This window comes from Oryctolagus cuniculus, chromosome 3 (genome assembly GCF_964237555.1).
Source record: "Oryctolagus cuniculus chromosome 3, mOryCun1.1, whole genome shotgun sequence".
NCBI lineage: Eukaryota > Metazoa > Chordata > Mammalia > Lagomorpha > Leporidae > Oryctolagus > Oryctolagus cuniculus.
Window position 1 is genome coordinate 134,849,717 of NC_091434.1, and position 17,704 is coordinate 134,867,420.

The following is a 17,704-nucleotide window of genomic DNA, read 5'->3' on the forward strand; positions in this document are numbered from 1 at the left end:
TTTTGTTCTAAAAAGTTAAAACTTAAAGTTTAAATATAGCATGTAATTACTATTTTCATTTTGAATCCAATTACAAAATCAAAGAACATCTATTAATTCTAAGTATAGCAAAACTTTTATATGGACTAATAATCTTCCATTCTTATTCCATTATAATGACTTCTTTATGAACTCCTACTAAAGGCCCAAATTATGCTCTTTTAAAAACAGCAGTAAGGGAGGTACAGGTAGACGATCCGAGATTGGAAATCCAGGCTATCTTCTGCCTATGCTTTCCCACGATATCTCGGAAGCTCACAATGTCTATCAAGACAGTTATGCCATCTGTTAGGAACTAAATTTGCTATATCTATTTTGAAATACATAATCTTTTCCAGGATTGAGGAACTTCTTCATAGCTCATTAGTCGAGAGTCCATATTGACTTGATTTTCATGGTTATGAAGGCACTACAGCACAACTGTCAAATACTGAAAATATAATAGACATAAGAAAACTCCAACAGTATCCAGAGCAGAAAAGGCTTCAAATCCTAAAGAACAAACTTAAGAATGGTTATTAACTTTTAATCAGAAGAAACACAGGCCACTAGGGAATGGGCCAAATCTTTAAAGAAGAAGTACAGTCAATATAATTGATCCAGAACCATCTTAAGAATTAAAATAAGACCAGAAAAGTTTGGATAATCAAATGTTGGAAGGATCTGACACCAGTTCTTCAGTTACAAGAGAAATGATACCTGTTAGAAACATGTATATTCAACAAAGACTGGAAAGTATCTATAACAGTGCATATAAAGGCAAATATAAGGAATTTGTATTATTTGTTACAAGTTTCTTTGAAAGACTTTATATTTTTTGAGCTAAACCACAACATTGTATTAGAAGATATATGACATATATATTCATAAAATAAATGAAAACTATAGGAAGGGGATAAATGAAAATATAACATTGGCAGATTATAACATGATGAATCAAAGGATATGTGATTAATACACAGTAAGGATTTTAGGTAAATATGGATGTTATGATCTATATCTATATTTATATATATTTCATATAATATAGATATTTATATATATTTTATATATCAGGCACACACTGACTACCAAAGATGGTTAGACACAAAACTAGGAGAAAAAATTTAATTGAATGTTAAAATATATTTGATTAAAATAAGAAAAATGGGGTAGACATTTGGCACAATAGTTAAGATGCTGTTTGGGATGCCTTCATAAAGACAAATGTTAGTTCACAAAAAATTCTAGCAATTTTAAATAGTTTCATATCTAATAAATCACCAGAGGAAATGAAGTAAAAATTGACACAAGTAACAGAAGAAATGGACAAATCCACAAACGGCTGAAAAGATAAACATTCCTTTCTTATTAATTGCTAGGATTGACAAAAGATTAATGAAAAATAAATTAAGAACTCACTTGGAATATCTGCATTCCATATCAGAGTGCTTGGTTTGGAATTTGGTTCTGATTTCAGCTCCAATAATGTGGGCACTGCACTCTGGGAGGGGACAGCTAAAGGCTCAGGTAGTTGAGTCCCAGCCACCTATGTAAGAGACGTGGACTGAGTTCCAAGGTCTGTCTTTGGCCTGGCATAGCCCCAGCTGTTGCAGGCTTTTGGGGAGTGAACCAGCAGATGGGAGATCTATTTGTCTACTGGTCTACTGGTTCTCTCTCTCTCTCTCTTTCAAATAAGCAAAATAGATAAGTAAAAATTTTATAAAAAATGATACTATCAACCCATTTATGATCCCCTTTTATTTTAAACAGAACAGTAATCAAGATAATCCATCTCTTAGATCATAAAGCAAATCTCAATAAATTTTAAAGGATTTAAAGGCAGGTATTTGGTGCATTGTTAAGTTGCTGCTTGGGAGGCCCATGTCGTATATCAGAGTGCCTCACTAGTTTGGGTAGTGTGGTTCTGTTCCAGATCCCTGCTAATTTGCACCCTTGGGAAGCAGCAGGTGATGTCCCAAAGACTTGGGTCCTTATCATCCATGTAGGAGGTACAGGAGGATCTCCCAGCTCCTGGCTTTGACTTGGCTCAGGCTCAGCTATGTTGGGCACTTGGAGAGAAAACCAACAAATGGAATATTTATCTCTGTCTGGCTCTATATCACTCTCTGTCTCTGTCTTTCAAATAAAATCAAAATAAATAAACAGACCTTTTTAAATAAATGAATTTAAAATGATTTCAATAACAGTATATTATCTGACTGTACAGAATAGATACATATATATATAAAGTAACTATTAACAATAGCTAAGAAAATGCTAAATGATTATAAAAATAAGAAACAAATTCTAAATAATTCATAGATCAAAGAAAAAATCAAGATATTTTAAAATATTTTCATCTAAAAAATAACCAAATATACCATGTCAAAATTTAGAAGATGCAACACTCCAGTCACTCAAAAGAAACTGCATGGCATAGAGAAACTACAGACATGGACTACATATAAATAAAGAGAAAGAGATGACGACGACGACAATGATGATGATGATTGATAGATGGACACGTGATATTCTTTTCCAGACCCATTGAGAATATAATAAGGAAACAAAGAAAAGTCTCCTGCCTTCCTAGGGCTTACTAGGGAAGTAAAGACCAAAAAAAAAAAAAAACAGAAAAAACAAAATACTGACATGCATGATCTAAAATTAGAATGTAATAAATGCCATGAAGAAAAAGAAGCAGAAGAGGGGAAAGATGGAATCCAAGTCTGGAACTCCAGTCCAAGTCTGGAACTGTTGAAGTTGCTGTTTGAGCTTTAAGTGAGATGACAAGCAAATTCTCAATGCAAAGACCTGCAGGAGGCGAAGGAGAAAGGGATGTGGAAGCAAGGGAAGCACTCCTCAGGTGGAGAAACAGCAGTCTTTAGGGCAGGAGGCATAGATTCGGGTGTTTCAAACCATAAAAGAGACAGAGGCAACACAGGGGAGAGTAGTTTACTGGGCACTAGAGAGAAGGGAGACTGGAATTCTATGTTCTGCTGGTCCATTCGGAACTTCCACTGTGAGGGAAAAGCAGAGCTTTGGGAGGATCGGAAGCAAAGTGAGGAGACCTACCCTCATTTATAAGGACCGCTTGTACTGAGAATAAACCATGCTAGACCAGTTGTGCGTACAGGAAGAGGACCATGCAGTAATCCACATTAGAGGAGCTTTGGAGCGGAGAAAGTGGGGAGACGTAGTTGGATGCCTGACACATTGTGAAGGTAGAGAAACTGTAATTTATAGAGGGACTCATTGGGCAGTGTGAGAAAAGCATACTGATTTGCAGAAAGCGACCCGCTCCATTCCCTTGAGGAGTTTGTTCTGTGAAGCAGAACACTCATGTGAGCAGTAGCTGAGAGAGAAGCATGACGATGAATTGTGGGTGTTAATGTGAGCTGAAGAATGCCCAGGTAGCTGGTAAAATATTTCTGGGTATGTTTGTGAAGGTGTTCAGGGAAGGGTCTAGAATTTCGTTTGGTGAAATAAATAAAGCAGATGGGTCCTCACCAGTGCAGGTGAGCATCATGCCATCTGCTGAGGACACAGACAGAACAAGAAGACTGGAGGCGAGTGAACTTGCTTCTTTTGGAGCTTTGGCCTTGACCATTTGAACACCAGGTTCTTATGCCTCTAGACTCCAGACCAGAACCACCTCCCAGCCAACAAGATGTTCAGACTTTTGGGCTTGGACTAAGAGTTATACCATCAGTGCTCCCTGGTTCTCTGCCATTTGGACCCACACCAAATCGCAGCAGTGGCTTTTGTGGTTCTGGTTTGCAGGCGGCATGTTACAGGACTCTGTGGCCTCCATGATCACACAAGCCTAATTTCAAAGTGCATTCCTTTTTGCCCTGATTTTCAGGAGAACCCTAATGAATATAGGAAGTGTCAATACAGGGAGGATATTTCTAAGACAGGAGAATTGAAAAAGAAGTATGTATGTTGATGAGAACCCTTCAGTATGCAGTAGGGTGTAAAAGACTGATAATGCACAGACAAGAGGGAGGAGTAGGTGTCGCTCCCCCTCTTCATGGAGGAACGACACTAAACCCTGCCTAGGCTTCATATCCGAGTCACGGCACCATTATGTCGCTCCCCGTCTTCGTAGAGGAACAACACAGGACCCTGCACTGTTCTTTTGTCTGCTCGGCCCTCCCCGGGTTTGCTGCTGGTTCTTCCCGGGTTGGCTACCGTCCCTTCCACCTCCGTGGAAGGGCGGTTCCCCCTGCCACCTTCCCCACTTCCGCAGGGGAGCGGCACACCGCCAGCCGGCTCTCTCGGGGGCTGCACAGGTGTTCCCTCAGATGTTCCTGGTGCATGTTGTCTCTCTCCTCCTTTATAGTCCTCTTCCACCAATCCCAACTCTGCTACCCACACGCCGAGTACGCTGCTCTCCTCCAATCAGGAGTAGGTCCTACAGTTTATTGGTTGAACTGGAGGCAGCTGTGTAGAAGCTGTTTCTCCCTTCTCAGCACCATATTGTGGGAGAGCAGATGCATAGAATAAGTCTTAATTCCAGTAACAGTATAGTCCGAGTTGCTCCCCACAAGTAGGGAACTCTGAGGAGGTGGAAGCCTTGGGGTCTGGAACACACATGGAAGTGTCCTTGTAGGAGCATAGAGACCTTCTTCATAGCACCTGAGTAATCTTCAAAAAACTCAACAAAAAGAAACAGTGACTTGGAAGAATTTTGAAATCTAGAAGACACTAGGTTATATCAGGCAAGACGGTATATGTTCTCACCTCCTGCTTTTCCATCCCTCAGCCTGACACTGCCACCCATCCCTAACTTCAGGCTCCCAAACTGAAACGGGCCTTACCTGGGAAAGAGAATAGGATTGATTTTCGAATAAATAAGGAATTCTGCTATTATATTAGGCTGAACTGATCTTTTAACTATTGAACAGAAAATTTTATAGTGACTGATAAGCCCTAGCACAGGCATTGGGACCCTCCCAAAATAAGCTCACAGGAACACACAATGCAAACAGGTTATAAATCCAGTCATTTTAAAAAGTTGTATCACATATTTAAAATATCCAGTGTCTATAATGATTGTTGGGGGGGATTCTTTTTTTTTTTATTTAATGAATATAAGTTTCCAAAGTACGAATAATGGATTACAATGGCTTCCCCCCCATACCGTCCCTCCCACCCACAACCCTCCCCTTTCCCACTCCCTCTCCCCTTCCATTCACATCAAGATTCATTTTCGATTATCTTAATATACAGAAGATCAGCTTAGTATACATTAAGTAAGGATTTCAACAGTTTGCTCCCACACAGAAACATAAAGTGAAAAATAATAGATGATTTTTTTTTAATGATGATGAAATCAGATCAGACCTATTGTCATGTTTAATCCCAGTGAGAGTCAAGTTGGGAGTTGATAGTTTCTTTTCTTTTTTTTTTTTTTTTTTTTTAACAGAGGATCAGTTTAGTATGCATTAAGTAAAGATTTCAACAGTTTGCACCCCCATAGAAACACAAAGTGAAATATATTGTTTGAGTACTCGTTATAGCATTAAATCTCAATGCACAGCACATTAAGGACAGAGATCCTACATGAGGAGTAAGTGCACAGTGACTCCTGTTGTTGACTTTACCAATTGACACTCCTGTCTATGGCATCAGTAATCTCCCTATGCACCAGTCATGAGTTTCCAAGGCTATGGAAGCCCTCTGAGTTCTCCGATTCTTATCTTGTTTAGACAAGGTATTGTCAAAGTGGAGGTTCTCTCCTCCCTTCAGAGAAAGGTACCTCCTTCTTTGAAGACCTGTTCTTTCCACTGAGATCTCACTCACAGAGATCTTTTGCCAGAGTGTCTTGGCTTTCCATGCCTGAAATACTCTCATGGGCTTTTCAGCCAGATCCGAATGCCTTTAGGGCTGATTCTGAGGCCAGAGTGCTATTTAGGACATCTGCCATTCTATGAGTCTGCTGAGTATCTCACTTCCCATGTTGGATCACTCTCCCCTTTATTTATTCTATCGGTTAGTGTTAGCAGGTACTAGACTTGCTTATGTGCTCCCTTTGACTCTTAGTCCTTTCATTATGATCAATTGTGAACTGAAATTGATCACTTGGAATAGTGAGATGGCATTGGTACATGCCACCTTGATGGGATTGAATTGGAATCCCCTGGTATGTTTCTAACTCTACCATTTGGGGCAAGTCAGCTTGAGCATGTCCCAAATTATACATCTCTTCCCTCTCTTATTCCTACTCTTATGTTTAACAGGGATCACATTTCAGTTAAATTTCAACACTTAAGAATAACTGTGTATTAATTACAGAATTAAACCAGTCATATTAAGTAGAACAGACAAAAAAGCTACTAAGAGGGATAATGTATTAAGTTGTTCATTAACAGTCAGGGCTATGCTGATCAAGTCACCGTTTCCCATAGTGTCCATTCCACTTCAACAGGTTTCCTTTTTGGTGTTCAGTCAGTTGTCACCGATCAGGGAGAACATATGGTATTTGTCCCTTTGGGACTGGCTTATTTCACTCAGCATGATGTGTTCCAGATTCCTCCATTTTGTTGCAAATGACTGGATTTCGTTGTTTCTTACTGCGGTATAGTATTCTAAAGAGTACATATCCCATAATTTCTTTATCCAGTCTACCGTTGATGGGCATTTAGGTTGGTTCCAGGTCTTAGCTATTGTGAATTGAGCTGCAATAAACATTAGGCTGCAGACCGCTTTTTTGTTTGCCAACTTAAATTCCTTTGGGTAAATTCCAAGGAGTGGGATGGCTGGGTCGAACGGTAGGGTTATCTTCAGGTTTCTGAGGGATCTCCAGACTGACTTCCATAGTGGCTTGACCAGTTTGCATTCCCACCAACAGTGGGTTAGTGTCCCCTTTTCCCCACATCCTCGCCAGCATCTGTTGTTGGTAGATTTCTGAATGTGAGCCATTCTAACCGGGGTGAGGTGGAACCTTAATGTGGTTTTGATTTGCATTTCCCTGATTGCTAATGACCTCGAACATTTTTTCATGTGCCTGTTGGCCATTTGGATTTCCTCTTTTGAAAAATGTCTATTGAGGTCCTTGGCCCATCTCCTAATTGGGTTGTTGGTTTTGTTTTTGTGGAGTTTCTTGATCTCTTTGTAGATTCTGGTTATCAACCCTTTATCTGTTGCATAGTTTGCAAATATTTTTTCCCATTCTGACGGTTGTCTCTTCACTCTCCTGACTGTTTCTTTTGCAGTACAGAAACTTCTCAATTTGATGCAATCCCAATAGTTAATTTTGGCTTTGACTGCCTGTGCCTCCCGGGTCTTTTCCAGAAACTCTTTGCCTGTGCCAATATCTTGAAGGGTTTCTCCAATGTTCTCTAGTAACTTGATGGTGTCAGGTCGTAGATTTAGGTCTTTAATCCATGTTGAGTGGATTTTTTTGTAAGGTGTAAGGTAGGGGTCTTGCTTCATGATTCTGCACGTGGAAAACCAATTTTCCCAGCACCATTTATTGAATAGACTGTCCTTGCTCCAGGAATTAGTTTTAGATCCTTGATCAAATATAAGTTGGCTGTAGATGTTTGGGTTGATTTCTGGTATTTCAATTCTGTTCCATTGGTCTATCCATCTGTTTCTGTACCAGTACCATGCTGTTTTGATTACAACTGCCCTGTAGTATGTCCTGAAATCTGGTATTGTGATGCCTCCAGCTTTGTTTTTGTTGTACAAGATTGCTTTAGCTATTCGAGGTCTCTTGTGCCTCCATATAAACTTCAACACCAATTTTTCCAGATCTGAGAAGAAGGTCTTCGGTATCTTGATTGGTATTGCATTGAATTTATAAATTGCTTTTGGGAGAATGGACATTTTGATGATATTGATTCTTCCAATCCATGAGCATGGAAGATTTTTCCATTTCTTGGTATCCTCTTCTATTTCTTTCTTTAAGGTTTTGTAATTTTCATCGTAGAGATCTTTAACGTCCTTGGTTAAGTTTATTCCAAGGTATTTGATTGTTTTTGTAGCTATTGTGAATGGGATTGATCTTAGAAGTTCTTCCTCAGCCGTGGCATTGTCTGTGTATACAAAGGCTGTTGATTTTTGTGCATTGATTTTATACCCTGCTACTTTGCCAAACTCTTCTATGAGTTCCAATAGTCTCTTAGTAGAGTTCTTTGGGTCCCCTAAATAAAGAATCATGTCATCTGCAAAGAGGGATAGTTTGAGTTCTTCCTTCCCAATTTGTATCCCTTTAATTTCTTTTTCTTGCCTAATAGCTCTGGCTAGAACCTCCAGAACTATATTGAATAGCAGTGGTGAGAGTGGGCATCCCTGTCTGGTACCAGATCTCAGTGGAAATGCTTCCAACTTTTCCCCATTCAATAGGATGTTGGCTGTGGGTTTTTCATAGATTGCTTTGATTGTATTGAGGAATGTTCCTTCCATACCCAGTTTGCTTAGAGTTTTCATCATGAACGGGTGTTGTATTTTATCAAATGCTTTCTCGGCATCTATTGAGATAATCATATGGTTTTTCTTCTGCAGTCTGTTAATGTGGTGTATCACATTGATTGTTTTGCGCACATTAAACCATCCCTGCATACCAGGGATAAATCCCACTTGGTCTGGGTGGATGATCTTTCTGATGTGTTGTTGCATTCTATTGGCCAGAATTTTATTGAGGATTTTTGCATCTATGTTCATCAGGGATATTGGTCTGTAATTCTCTTTCAGTGCTGCATCTTTTTCTGACTTAGGAATTAAGGTGATGCTGGCTTCATAGAAAGAATTTGGGAGGATTCCCTCTTCTTCGATTGTTCTGAATAGTTTGAGAAGAATTGGAGTTAGTTCTTCTTTAAATGTCTGGTAGAATTCAGCAGTGAATCCATCTGGTCCTGGGCTTTTCTTTGTTGGGAGGGCCTTTATTACTGTTTCAATTTCTGTCTCAGTTATGGGTCTGTTTAGGTTTTCGATGTCTTCCTGGTTCAATTTAGGTAGGTTGCATGTGTCCAGGAATCTATCCATTTCTGATAGGTTTCCCTGTTTGCTGGCATACAAGTCCTTGTAGTAATTTCTGATGATTCTTTTTATTTCTGTGGTGTCTGTTGTTACATTTCCTTTTTCATCTCTGATTTTATTGATTTGGGTCTTTTCTCTTCTTTTTTTAGTTAGTTGGGCCAATGGGGTGTCAATTTTGTTTATTTTTTAAAAAAACCAGCTCCTCATTTGGCTGATTTTTTGTAATGTTTTTTTGGATTCAATCCTGTTGATTTCTTCTCTGATTTTAATTATTTCTCTTCTCCTACTAGATTTGGGTCTGGTTTGCTGTAGGTTTTCTAGAACCTTGAGGTGAATAGAAAGCTCATCTATTTGGTGTCTTTCCAATTTCTTGATGTAGGCACCTATTGATATAAACTTTCCTCTTAACACTGCTTTTACTGCGTCCCATAAGTTTTGGTATGTTGTGCTGTTATCCTCATTTACTTCCAGAAAGTTTTTGATTTCTCTTTTGATTTCTTCTATGACCCATTGTTCATTCAGGAGCATGTTGTTCAATCTCCATGTGTTTGCATATGCTCTAGGGATTCCTGAGTTGTTCATTTCCAACTTCATTCCTTTATGGTCTGAGAAGCTGCATGGTATGATTCTAATTCTTTTGAATTTGCTGAGACTTACTTTATGGCCTAGTATGTGGTCAATCCTAGAGAAGGTTCCATGTACTGCTGAGAAGAATGTAAAATCTTTAGCTGTAGGATTGAAAGTTCTGTATATATCTGTTAGATCCATTTGGGCTATAGTGTCGTTTAAATCTACTGTATCCTTGTTGATCTTCTGTCCTATTGATCTGTCTATTTCTGAGAGTGGAGTATTGAAGTCCCCCAGTACTATTGTATTGGGGTCTAAGTCTCCCTTTAAATCCGTTAACAAATCTTTTAGATAAACCGGTGCCCTGTAGTTAGGTGCATATACATTGATAATTGCTATATCTTCCTGTTGAATTGATCCCTTAATCATTATGTAGTGTCCCTCTTTGTCTCTCTTAACGGTTTTTGTAGTAAAGTTTATGGTGTCTGATATTAAGATGGCTACGCCTGCTCTTTTTTCATTTCTGTTGGCATGGTATATCTTTTTCCAGCCTTTCACTTTCAGTCTGTATGGATCTTTGTTGGAAAGATGTGTTTCTTGTAAGCAGCAAATAGATGGGTTTTGTTCCTTAACCCAATCAGCCAAACGGTGTCTTTTAACTGGACAGTTCAGGCCATTCACGTTCAATGTGACTAATGATAAGTGGTAACTTTGCCCTGCCATTTGCCAAAGATAAGTTCTAATATATGCTTTGAATTCCCTGTGATCTTTTGCTGTGAGGTTTCCTTCCTTTACCTTCTTTCATATTGATGACCGTGTTTCTTTGTTTCTGTGTGTAACACATCTTTAAGCATCTTTTGCAGGGCTGGTCGAGTGGCAACAAATTCTTTCAATTTCTGTTTGTTATGAAAAGTCTTTATTTCACCTTCATTCACAAATGATAGCTTTGCAGGATATAATATTCTGGGCTGGCAGTTGTTCTCTCTTAGTACCTGGGCTATATCTCGCCATTCCCTCCTAGCTTGTAGAGTTTCTGATGAGAAGTCAGCTGTGAGTCTGATTGGAGATCCTCTGAGAGTAATCTGACGTTTCTCTCTTGCACATTTTAGGATCTTTTCTTTATGTTTCACTGTGGAGAGTTTAATTACAACGTGTCATGGTGAGGATCTCTTTTGGTCGTGTTTATTAGGGGTTCTGTGGGCTTCCTGTACTAGGATTTCTCTGTCCTTCTCCAAACCTGGGAAATTTTCTGCTAATATCTCACTAAAAAGGCCTTCTAATCCTTTCTCCCTCTCCATGCCTTCAGGAACTCCTAGAACCCGAATGTTGGGTTTTTTAATAGTATCCTGAAGATTCCCGACAATATGTTTTAGATTTCTAATTTCCTCGTCTTTTCTTTGGTCTGACTGTATCCTTTCCTGTTCTCTGTCTTCTAAGTCTGATATTCTCTCTTCTGCTTCTCCCATTCTGTTTGTAAGGCTCTCTATTGTGTTTTTCATTTGATCTATTGAATTCTTCACTTCAGTCACTATCCCAGTTTCCTGTTGTACTAGTTGTTTCGTTTCATTTTGATTCCTCCTTAATATTTCATTTTCACGAGAGAGATTTTCTATCTTGTCCATTAAGGATTTCTGTAGTTCCAGAATTTGTTTTTGAGAACTTCTTAATGTTCTTATCAATTTTTTGAGATCTGCTTCTTGCATTTCTTCTATGTCATCATCCTCATAATCTTGAATTGGGGTGTCTTTTTCATTTGAGGGCTTCATGGTGACTTCCTTGTTTTTATTACCTTGGTTTTTGCGTTTGTTATTTGTCATATTGGAGATATTTGGTTTCTTCACTGTGGTGCTTTTTCTTGTTATACTATGACTCTAGATTAAGTGGACTATCTGTTTTTGATGGAGCCTTAGGGCTTGAGATGGGTGTGGCCTGAGAGCTCTGTTTGGTGTGCCAAAGGTGACACTCCCAGGTTGGGCGTGGTAAACCTCTCTCTCTCTCTCTCTCTCTCTCTCTCTTTCTTTTTTTGATTCAAAAGGGAAGTAATTCCGCACAGCTGAACGAAGTTGGAGGTAGTTAGCAGGCAAATGATATACCCACAGGAGCAAGAGATCGGAAGCTCTTTCCCAAGGACCACACAGGGAATCTGTTCGGCCCTTAGAGTGGGCTCAAATTCTCCTTCAGTCTCCCACTGGGTTGCCAAAGTTACGGAATTGTAGCGTCTCTGGAGAGTGCTCACGTGAATTCCGTGAGTTCTCTCCCCCACCGTCTCTTTTTTCACAGTCTCAGTTCAGTAGCACCACAAATTTACTAGGTCCTAATCTCCTGTTAATTCGCCCCGCCCAGAGTCAGGTTTTTCTGCTAGGCTCAGGGCCGGTGCAGACCTGAGGTCGCTCTGCTTATGACGTATGTCCAAGATGGCGCCTGCTCTTTGTCTTGCTCGCCCTTGAGAGGTGAGCGGAGAGAGAGAAACCCGTGTCCGTACCAGTCACCTTTTTTTTTTTCCCCTCTCTCTCTCTTCCAGTTAGCTTGGTGAAGTCCCCACCCCCCCTGGGGTCGTTCCCTCTAGTCTCCTCTCTCCGCTTGCCTGCCGGTGTCTCGGGTTATTGAGGTTCGGCTCACCTCGCGTTCCAGCGCTGGTGTGTTGAGTCTGCCGCTGGTGTGGGGATTCTAAATATTGCCTGTATCTGCGATTCTCTTCCTTTTTTCAATCAAATATTAATCTAGGTATTTCTGTGAAAGGGTTTTGTAGCTGTGACTAAAGACCCAAGTCAGCAGGCTTTAAGGTAACAAAGATTGGGCCTGATCCACTCCGTGAGCCCTTTCAAAGTATAATGTTTCTTCTTGCTGGTGGAGGAAGAAAAGGAGACTCAAAAGGTGAGAGGGACTCATGTACTTGTGTTACTGATGGTTTGAAGATAGAGGAGCCACAGATTGGAATACATATGACTTCTAGGAGCAGAGGGGTGTCCAAAGGTAACAGCAGGCAAAGAAATGGGACATCAGACACAAAGCCACCGGCACTTTAGGTGTTGCTAAGATAGATGAGTATGATAAATCTGTTAGGCAGTAGTAGAAAATCAAAGCAGAGATACGTAGTCTTACTTTTGTCTCACTGAAAGAGTTGATTTGAAGACAAGGAATAGTTTTCATTTATTATAGTTGATGCAGCAGCAGAATTTAATATAAATTTCTGCTATACCAACCTCTTCATCTTGGTTTCTATTTGATAAAATATGATAATTATAACTATCTTGCAGCATTGTGCTGATGATAGATGAAAGGAAAACACTTCACACAATGTCCTAAACATGGAAGGCAAGCAATAATATTAATAATTATTAACATTAATAATATTATCATCTCTTAGCATAATACATTCTCCATCTCACCTAAATACCATTTCAAATGTGCTGCTTGAGCTGGGGCAGGAGCTCTTCCATTCCTCATTTGCTCTTGAACCCTGTGTTGTTTTTTTTTTTTTTTAATAGAGGTGAAAGATGACTTTCCTCAGTAGGTCTTTTAATATCATCACTGCATCAATCATTCTGTTTTCCAGTTCAGTTGTTCAATCCCTTCTGAGCTCTTTGTTAATCTTCATTAGTGTATTAGTGTACTGACATCCATAACCAATCTACTTCAGATTTTCAATACATCAAAATCATCCAGCGAAGGACCCTGCTAGCTCTTTACCTGTCATTAGTCTCTTTAAAGCTCAAATCTCATCAGGAAGTCCACTTTGGGATATTTTCCTAAAATGTCTTTTGCTTGGTAACTTACATGGCCGGGTGAATGTGCTGCATTGTCACACATGATGTACCTTTTTTTTTTTTTTTTAAATTCTGCCTTCCTTCCCAGCTTTACTAAGGAAGGGCTGACCAAAGAGAAACAAAAAGGAAACAATCGATGCAGCCAGCATTGAAGCTGTGCACTCTGATGAGTTGATATGCTTGTGCCTTGTGACATGATTACCACAATCAAACGAATCCATGTGTCAGTCACCCCACGTAAGCTTCTTTATGTGTTTCTGTGTCTTCAGAACAGTTGATACCTATCCTTCTAGCAAATTTCAAGGAGGCTATGCATTATTATTAGCTACAGTTAGCGTGATGTCAATTAGATTTCCAGAAGTAATTCATCATAAAACTGAAAGTTTGCACTCTTTGCACAACATCTCTCCCTTTTCCCCATCCTCCAGCCACTAGTACCCATTATTCTACTCTTATTTTCAGCTGAACATTTTTTGATTTTACCTATAAGTAATATTATGTATTATTTATCTTTTTATGTCTGACATATTTCAGTTAGCAATTGATCTCCAGGTTCCTTAATGTGGATGCAAATAGATGAACTTCTTTCTTTCTAAAGGTTGGATAATATTCCATTGCATTTCCTTCCGTTTATCTGTTGATAGACAGACATTATGGCTATTTCTGTATCTTACTAGTGTCATTAATGCTGTAATAAACATGAGAGTGAACATATCTCTGTAATATAATGATTTTATTTTCTTTGGACATCTATGCAGAAGTAAGACTGTTGGATCACATAGAAATTCTGTTTTAATTTTTTTAAGGAAATTGCATACCAGCTTCCACAATGGCTATGTCAACATACACATCCCCGCGAACAGTCACAAGTGTTCCCTTTCTTCCACATTCTTGTTTTCTTTTGAAATTCTAACAATATTAATTCTTCTAATCCATAAACATGAGATATAGTCCCATTTATTTGAGTTCTTTTGTTCTTTCCTTAAAGATTTATTCATTTAATTGAAAGTCAGCATTACAGAGATAGAGGGGGAAATAGAGAGAGACAGAGAAAGGAAGAGAGGTCTTCCATCCACTGATTCACTCTCCAGATGGCTGCAATGGCCAAGGCTGAGCCAGCCCTAAACCAGAAGGCAGAAGCTTCATCTGGGTCCCCCAACTGGGGGTCTGGGCCCCAAACACTTGTGCCATATTCCACTGCATCTCCTAGGCCACCAGCAGGAAGCTGAGCCAGAAGTGGGGCAATCAGGGTAGGAACTGTGGCCCATTTGGGAAGCAGTCATCCCAGGCAGTAGCTTTACCTACCATGCAACAATGCCGGGCCCTGGTCCCATTTATCTGTTCCATTTTATCTTGAATTTCTTTCATTCATGTTTTATAGTTTCAGTGTACAGATCCTTTCCCTTCATGTTTAAATTTATCCCTTAAATAGTTCATTCTTTTTGGAGATCTTATAAATGCAACTGTTTCCTTACTTTATTTTCCAGAAAGTTCTTTGTTATTGTATAGAAACACAACCGCTTTTTGTTTTGTATCCTGAAACCACTGATTTTTTTATTAGTCAATTACTTTTTGTTTTATTTTGCTTTGTTTTGCTGTAGTCTTTAGGGATTCAGTATTGGGCTAATGATGGTCTAGAAAAAATGTATCTTTCAGTGATTCCTCCTTTTCCATTTTTGGGAAGAGTTTGAGAAATACTGATGTTACTAATTCTTTAAATATTTGGTGTATTTTTCATTAACACCATCTGGTCCTGGGATTTTCTTTTTTTGGCAGGTTTCTGACCACTGATTCAATCCCCTAAATATTTATTAGTCTGTTCAGGTTTTTAATCTCTTCAGAATTCATTCTGAGGAAGTAGACAGAATGTGCCTAGAATTAGTCATTTCTTCCCGGTTATCCAATTCTTGGCATAAAATTATATATGGAAATATCTTATTATCATTTTTTTCTTTGGTATCAATTATATCAATTATAATGCTATCTCTAGCTTCTCTTGTTACTTTATGTCTACCCTCTCTTATTTTCTTAGTTAAATTAACTACAGATTTGACTAGTTCATTTACCTTTCCAAAAAAAAAAAAAAAGACCCTAATGTTACTGATTTTTTTCTGATTTCTACTTTACTTATTTATTCTCTGATGTTTGTTATTTTCTTCTTTCCACTAACTTTGAGCTTGGTTTGTCTTGTAGTTCTTTAAGATATATTGTTGCTTATTTGAGATTTTCCTGCTTTTTTTTTTTTTTAAAAAAAGATCTTATTTATTTATTTGACAGAATTACAGACAATGAGAGAGAGAGACAGAGAGAAAGGTCTTCCTTCCATTGGTTCACTCCCTATATGGCTGCAACAGCCGGAGCTGCACAAATCTGACGCCAGGAGCCAGGTGCTTCTTCCTGGTCTCCCACATGGTGCAGGGGCCCAAGGACTTGGGTCATCTTCCACTGCTTTCCCAGGCCATAGCAGAGAGCTGGACTGGAAGAGGAGCAACCGGGACTAGAACCCAGCGCCCATATGGGATGCCGGTGCCACAAGCAGAGGATTAACCTAGTGAGTCACGGTGACGGCCTCCTGCTTTTTTAAAAAGATTTTATTTATATTTATTTGAGACGTAGTGTTATAGACAGAGAGAGGGAGAGAGAGAAAGGTCTTCCATCCACTGGTTCACTCCCCAGATGGTTGCAATGGCTGGCGCTGAGCCAATCTGAAGCAAGAGGCAGGAGCTTCTTCCAGGTCTTCCAGGTCTCCCACATAGATGCAGGGGCCAAGATTTGGGCAATCTTCCTCTGCTTTCCCAGGCCATAAGCAGGCGCTGGATCAGAAGAGGAGCAGCCAGGACTTGAACTGGTGCCCATATGGGATGACAGTGCTGCAGGCAGAGGCTTAGCCTACAGTGCCAGCCTCATCTTCCTGCCTTTTTAACACCAGCATTTATTATCAATTTCCCTCCAAGAATTTATTTCGTTGTATCCTGTAAGTTGTGATAAGTAATGTTTTGACTTTATTTATCTAAAGATATTTTCTGATTTCCCCTTTGATTTCTTCTTGACAAATTACTTTTTTTTTTTTTTTTTTTTTGACAGGCAGAGTTAGACAGTGAGAGAGAGAGAAACAGAGAGAAAGGTCTTTCTTTTTCCCATTGGTTCACCCCCCAAATGGCCGGCACACTTCACCGATCTGAAGCCAGGAGCCAGGTGCTTCTTCCTGGTCTTCCATGCGGGTGCAGGGCCTAAAGCACTTGGTCCATCCTCCACTGCCTTCCCGGGCACAGCAGAGAGCTGGACTGGAAGAGGAGCAACCGGGACTAGAACCCGGAGTACGGGCGCCACAGGTGGAGGATTAGCCAAGTGAGCCATGGCTCCGGCCAACAAATTACTTTTTTGAGAGTGTATTTTTTACTTCCAGGGCCAGCACTATGGTATAGTAGGTTAACCCTCCACCTGTGGCACCAGTATCCAATATGAGTACTGGTTCAAGTCCCTGCTGCTCCACTTCCAATCCAGCTCCCTGCTAATAGCCTGGGAAAGCAGTAGAAAATGGCTGAAGTATTTGGGCCCATATACCCATGTGAGAGAACCAGAAGAAGCTCCTGGAGATGGATCAGTCCATCTCCGGCAGTTGTGGCCATTTGTGGAGTGAACTGGCAGATGAAAAACCTCTCTCAATCTCTCCCTCTCTCTCTCTTTCTCAAATAAATAAATAAATAAATCTTTTTTTTAATTCCTCATATTTGTGAATTTCCATTTTTCCTCCTGTTACTGATTTTTAGTTTTATACTTTTATGATTGGAAAAGTCATTTGACATGAAGTATTTAGTCTGATGTACTTATGGCTACCTCTTCTCTTTTTGGTTTTCATTTCCAAGAAATGCGTTTTTCTATCCAATCACTTTCAGGGTATGTATATCCTTGAATCTGAAACGAATCTCTTGTAGGAGTATAGCTGGGGTGGAGGGTTGTTCATTCACTCACTCTATGTCTGTTCTCTAAATAATTTAATCCAGTAACATATAAAGTAAGTATTGATAGGTAAGAATTTCTTATTGTGATTTGTTAAATTGTTTTATGACTTTTTGTACTTCCTTTATTCCTCTCCTGATGTCCTCATTTGTGATGTGATGATTTTCTGAAGCCGTATGTTTGGTTCCATTCCCCTTGACTTTGTGTATATCTGTTGTAGGTCTTTGCTTTGTAGTTACTATGAGACATACATTAAAAATTGCATAATTAGAACAGCCAATAAAGAACTACTGATCTTACACAAAACAATTATATTACTCCTCCCTTGCCTAGGTTGTATGTTTTTGATGTTGCAATTTACATAGATATCACATATCCATTAACAAGTTACTATAATCATA